We start from the raw sequence: 6000 nt of genomic DNA, 5'->3' as shown, positions 1-6000 counted from the left end.
CTAAATTACCACCTCATCGGGAGGGGGATTGCGCGATAAACCTTCGGGTAGACGCTGTAGCTCCCAGGAGTCATGTGTATCCCCTGTCTCAGGCTGAAACGGATGCTATGGAAATATACTTCACCGAGTCCCTGCGCCAGGGGTATATACGTCCCTCCACTTCACCTGCCTCCTCGAGTTTCTTCTTTGTGAAGAAGAAAAATGGCGGTTTACGCCCGTGCATTGATTATCGGCCACTGAATAATGTGACGGTACGATTTAGTTATCCTCTTCCCATCATTCCTTCAGGGATTGAGTCAATGCATGGGGCCTGTTTTTTCACCAAATTAGACCTCAGCAGTGCCTACAACCTGGTGCGTATTCGAGAGGGGGATGAGTGGAAAACAGCATTCAGCACAACCTCGGGGCATTATGAATACCTGGTGATGCCCTACGGTTTGATGAATGCTCCATCCGTTTTCCAGTCCTTTGTGAATGAGGTGTTTCGGGACATGCATGGTCGTGGTGTGGTGGTCTACATCGATGACATCCTGGTGTATTCCGCTACGCGCGCCGAGCATATGTCCCTGGTTCGCAAAGTACTGGTCCGACTGCTGGAAAATGATCTTTATGCCAAGGCAGAGAAGTGTGAGTTTTGCCAGCAGTCAATATCCTTCCTCAGATATTGCATTACTACCACAGGTGTGGAGATGGAGGGAGACCGCATTGCAGCCGTGCGTAATTGGCCGACTCCAACCACAGTAAAGGAGGTGCAGCGCTTCCTTGGCTTTGCCATCTACTATCGAAGGTTTATTCTGGGTTTTGGCAAGGTCGCAGCTCCCATTACCTCCTTGTTGAAGGGTGGGCCATCCCGGCTCCGCTGGTCTGCTGAGGCTGATTTGGCATTCAGTAGATTGCGGGGTCTGTTCACCTCAGCCCCGGTACTGGCTCACCCAGATCCATCACTACCGTTCGTAGTGGAGGTGGATGCGTCCGAGGTAGGGATAGGAGCTGTCTTATCACAACGCTCGGGCACGCCACCCAAGCTCCGCCCCTGTGCCTTATTTTCTAAGAAGCTCAGCTCGGCGGAGCAGAACTACGGCGTTGGTGATCGGGAGCTGTTGGCTGTTGTCCGAGCTTTGACCGTGTGGAGGCATTGGCTCGAAGGGGCGAAACACCCTTTCCTCGTCTGGACAGACCACCGTAACCTGGAGTACATTCGGGCAGCGAGGAGGCTGAATCCTCGCCAGGTCAGGTGGGCCCTCTTCTTCACCCAGATTGATTTCACACTCTCATACATTACGGGTACGAAGAACGTGAAGGCAGACGCACTGTGTCGGCTGTATGACACAGAGGAGAGGCCCAGAGACAACACCCCCATACTCCCGGCCTCATGCATTGTGCAGATATAGCGCAGGCATTACGCACAGATCCATCTCCACCGCAGTGTCCAGCTGGGCTGCAGTACGTGCCTCCGCTTATCCATGATCGTCTAATCTACTGGGCACACACGTCACCCTCCTCTGGTCATCCAGGTATCGGTCGTACAATGCGCTGCCTGACCGAGAAGTACTGGTGGCCTACCTTGGCTAAGGACGTGAGGGTGTATGTTTCCTCCTGCTCAGTGTGCGCCCAGAGTAAGGCACCTAGGCACCTCCCTGCGGGTAAGCTACAACCTTTACCAGTTCCACAACGACCTCACCTGAGTATAGATTTTCTCACTGATCTTCCCCCCTCCCAAGGTAACACCACTATCCTGGTCGTTGTGGACCGCTTTTCAAAGTCCTGCCGCCTCCTTCCTCTGCCCTGTCTCCCCACGGCCCTACAAACTGCGGAGGCTCTGTTTACTCACGTCTTCCGGCACTACCGGGTACCAGAGGATATAGTGTTCGACCGAGGTCCCCAGTTCACGTCTAGAGTCTGGAAGGCATTCATGGAACGTCTGGGGGTCTCGGTCAGCCTGACCTCAGGATTCCACCCCGAGAGTAATGGGCAGGTGGAGAGGGTGAATCAAGATGTGGGTAGGTTCCTGCGGACCTACTGTCAGGACCGGCCGGGGGAGTGGTCGGTGTTCCTGCTATGGGCAGAATATGCTCAGAACTCTCTCCGCCACTCCTCCACTAACCTAACACTCTTCCAATGTGTTTTAGGTTACCAACCGGTCCTGGCACCGTGGCACCAGAGCCAGACCGAGGCTCCTGCGGTGGATGACTGGTTTCGGCACACGAGGAGACTTGGGACGCTGCCCACTTCGCCTCCAGCGCGCCGTGCGTCGTCAGAAGGCCAACGCTGACCGCCATAGCAGGGAAGCCCCGGTGTTCGTACCGGGAGATCGGGTCTGGCTCTCGACCCGGAATCTGCCCCTCCGCCTGCCCTGCCGGAAGCTGAGCCCGCGGTTTGTGGGGCCGTTTAAAGTCCTGAGGAGAATAAACGAGGTGACATACAGGTTGTTACTCCCCCCTGATTACCGTATTAACCCCTCGTTTCATGAGTCTCTCCTCAGGCCGGTAGTAGCTGGTTCGCTCCAGGAGGTTCCTCCACCTCCTCTGGACATTGAGGTAGCCCCGGCGTACTCGGTCCGTTCAATCCTGGATTCGAGGCGTCGGGTGGGGGGCCTTCAGTATCTCGTGGAGTGGGAGGGGTACGGTCCGGAGGAACAGTGCTGGGTCCCAAGGCGGGACATCCTCGATCCCTCCCTGTTGAGGGATTGCCACCGTCGCCATCCGACTCGCCCTGCTCCGCGTCTTCCTGGCCGTCCCCGAGACCGGGGTCGGCGCACTGCTGGAGCCGCGCGGAGGTGGATACTGACACGACTTCCGCCGAGGCTGCCCCCCCTCCTGGTTCAGGCAGGCTTCGGCGTTCATCGTCACCGGAGTACTAGCTACTGCCGATCCCATTCTCATCACTCCACTTGTCATGTCTTGTCAATCACACACACCTAGTGCTTATTCCCCTAATTAGTATGTGTATAAGTGTTCCCTCTGTTCCCCTTGTCTTTGTGAGTGATTGTTTGTTGTGAGAGCGTGTAGCTCGGTTGAGCTACTATTCTTAGTGTTTATGCCAAGGTGGATGTTTTCCCTTGTTAGTTTCGTTTTGACGCTTGGAGCGTTTGATTTATGTAAACGGAATAAACTCTGGACATCAGTATTTTACCTCCTGCGCCTGACTCCTTCCTTCACACCTCGTCACAGGTGGTCTGATTAGATTTGTATTTAGTTGCATACACAGGGTCGCAGATGTAGTTGCAGTGTACTGTGAAAAACAGTGCAGATGTGAATGAAACAATAAAAAAACTATTTTATAATAATAATATATACATATTTACAACTGTGATATTGATAAATATAAATGTCAGTTGGGGTGTGGGCAGGGTAATTGTCCATTGAGGGGAAGAGGAGTCCGGGGACAGGTGGGGGACAGGGGGAGCTGACTAGTGGTGGCTATTCAGCACCCTGATGGTCTGGGGGTAGAAGCTATTGGCCAGTCTTAGTTTTAGCCATAATGCTCCTGTACTGAGTGATGGAAGCAGGGAGAACAGGCCGTGGCTTGGGTGTGCTGAGGTCCCTGATGATCTTCTTGGCCTTCCTGCGACACCTGGTGTTGTAGGTGTCCTGGAGGGAAGGCAGTGTGCACCCAATGGTGTGTTCGGCTGAGCGTACCACCCTCTGATGGGGATTTTTGATGTCATTGGCCTCCCCCTTTGCTTGAGGAACAACAGAGGAGCAGTAGAGAACAAAAGAGGAAAGGCCCACCCCCCCCACTTGTGCTATGTCATGACTTACCTGGACCACCAACTGAGATGTGCCTTTTGTTAAGTAAATCAGGTGATAAATGAGCTCAAATCAAATAAAATTTTATTTGTCACATGCACCGAATACAACTGGTGTAGACTTTACCGTGAAATGCTTGCTTACGAGCCCTTCCCAACGATGCAGAGTAAAAAAATACAAATAAAATAGTAACACAAGAGGAATAAAATAAAATACACGAATGGAGCTACAGTGCATTCGGAAAGTATTCAGACCCCTTGACTTTTTCCACATTTTGTTACGTTACAGCCTTATTCTAAAATGGATTACAAAAAAAAAACGTCCTCATCAATCTACACACAATACCCCATACCGACAAAGCAAAAACAGGTTTTTAGAAATTTTTGCAAATGTATTCTAAATAATAAACAGAAATATTAAATTTACATAAGTATTCAGAACCTTTACTCAGTACTTTGTTGAAGCACCTTTGGCAGCGATTACAGCCTTGATTGTTCTTTGGTATGACACTACAAGCTTGGCACACCTGTATTTTGGGAGTTTCTCCCATTCTTCTCTGCAAATCCTCTCAGGCTCTGTCAGGTTGGATGGGGAGCGTTGCTGCACAGCTATTTTCAGGTCTCTCCAGAGATGTTGGATCGGGTTTAGGTCCAAGCTCTGGCTGGGCCACTCAAGGACATTCAGAGACTTGTCCTGAAGCCACTCCTGCGTTGTCTTGGCTGTGTGCTTAGAGTCGTTGTCCTGTTGGAAGGTGAACCTTCACCCCAGTCTGAGGTCCTGAGCACTCTGGAGCAGGTTTTCATCAAGGATCTTTCTGTACTTTGCTCCGTTCATCTTTCCCTCGATCCTGACGAGTCTTTCAGTCCCTTCTGCTAATAAACATCCCAACAGCATGATGCTGCCACCACCATGCTTCACCGTATGGATGGTGCCAAGTTTCCTCCAGACGTGACGCTTGGCGTTCAGTCCAAAGAGTTCAATCTTGGTTTCATCAGACCAGAGAATTTGTTTCTCATGGTCTGAGAGTTCTTTAGGTGCCTTTTGGCAAACTCCAAGCGGGCTGTCATGTGTATTTTACTGAGGAGTGGCTTCCGCCTGGCCACTCTACCATAAAGGCCTGATTGGTGGAGTGCTGCAGAGATGGTTGTCCTTCTGGAAGGTTCTCCCATCTCCACAGAGGAACTCTGGAGCTCTGTCAGAGTGACCATTGGGTTCTTGGTCACCTCCCTGAACAAGGCCCTTCTCCCCCGATTGCCCAGTTTGGCCGGGCGGCCAGCTCTAGGAAGAGTCTTGGTGGTTCCAAACGTCTTCCATGTAAAAATGATGGAGGCCACTGTGTTCTTGGGGACCTTCAATGCTGCAAATTTTTTGGTACGCTTCCCCAGGTCTGTGCCTCGACAAAATCCTGTCTCGGAGCTCTACGGACAATTCCTTCGACCTCATGGCTTGGTTTTTTCTCTGACATGCACTGTCAACTGTGGGACCTTATATAGACAGATGTGTGCCTTTCCAAATCATGTCCAATCAATTGAATTTACCACAGGTGGACTCCAATCAAGTTGTAGAAACATCTCAAGGATGGTCAATGGAAACAGGATGCACCTGAGTTCAGTTTCGAGTCTCATAGCAAAGGGTCTGAGTACTTATGTAAATAAGGTATTTGTTTTTAAAATTTCTAAAAACCTGTTTTCGCTTTGTCATTATGGGGTATTGTGTGTAGATTGATGAGGAAAAAAATTATTTAATCCATTTTAGAATGAGGCTTTAATGTAACAAAATGTGGAAAAAGTCAAGGAGTCTGAATATTTTCCGAATGCACTATACAGGTGAAAAGCAGACTGGAGTAGGACTTTAACATTTAACTTTTTTGTTTGTTATTATACATATATCGAAATAGAGATTACTAAGCACTTTTTTTGTATCCTGAATTATTGATTAAGAAAAACTGAATGGCTAGCATAATTAGAGCATGTGGTGACTTTGCTGAAAAATGTACTTACTATGACGAGAAATGTGGTTGTCCCACCTAGCTACAGTGCCTTGCAAAAGTATTCATCTCCCTTGGCGTTTTCCCTATTTTGTTGCATTACAACCTGTAATTTAAATAGATTTTTATTTGGATTTCATGTAATGGACATACACAAAATAGTCCAAATTGGTGAAGTGAAATGAAAAAAATTACTTGTTTCAAAAAATTCAAAAAATAATAATATCGGAAAAGTGGTGTGTGCATATGTATTTACCCCCTTTG

Source organism: Coregonus clupeaformis, chromosome 18 (genome assembly GCF_020615455.1).
Source record: "Coregonus clupeaformis isolate EN_2021a chromosome 18, ASM2061545v1, whole genome shotgun sequence".
Taxonomy (NCBI): Eukaryota; Metazoa; Chordata; class Actinopteri; order Salmoniformes; family Salmonidae; genus Coregonus; species Coregonus clupeaformis.
The sequence above is the reverse complement of the archived record's forward strand: the minus strand, read 5'-3'. Positions refer to the sequence as shown.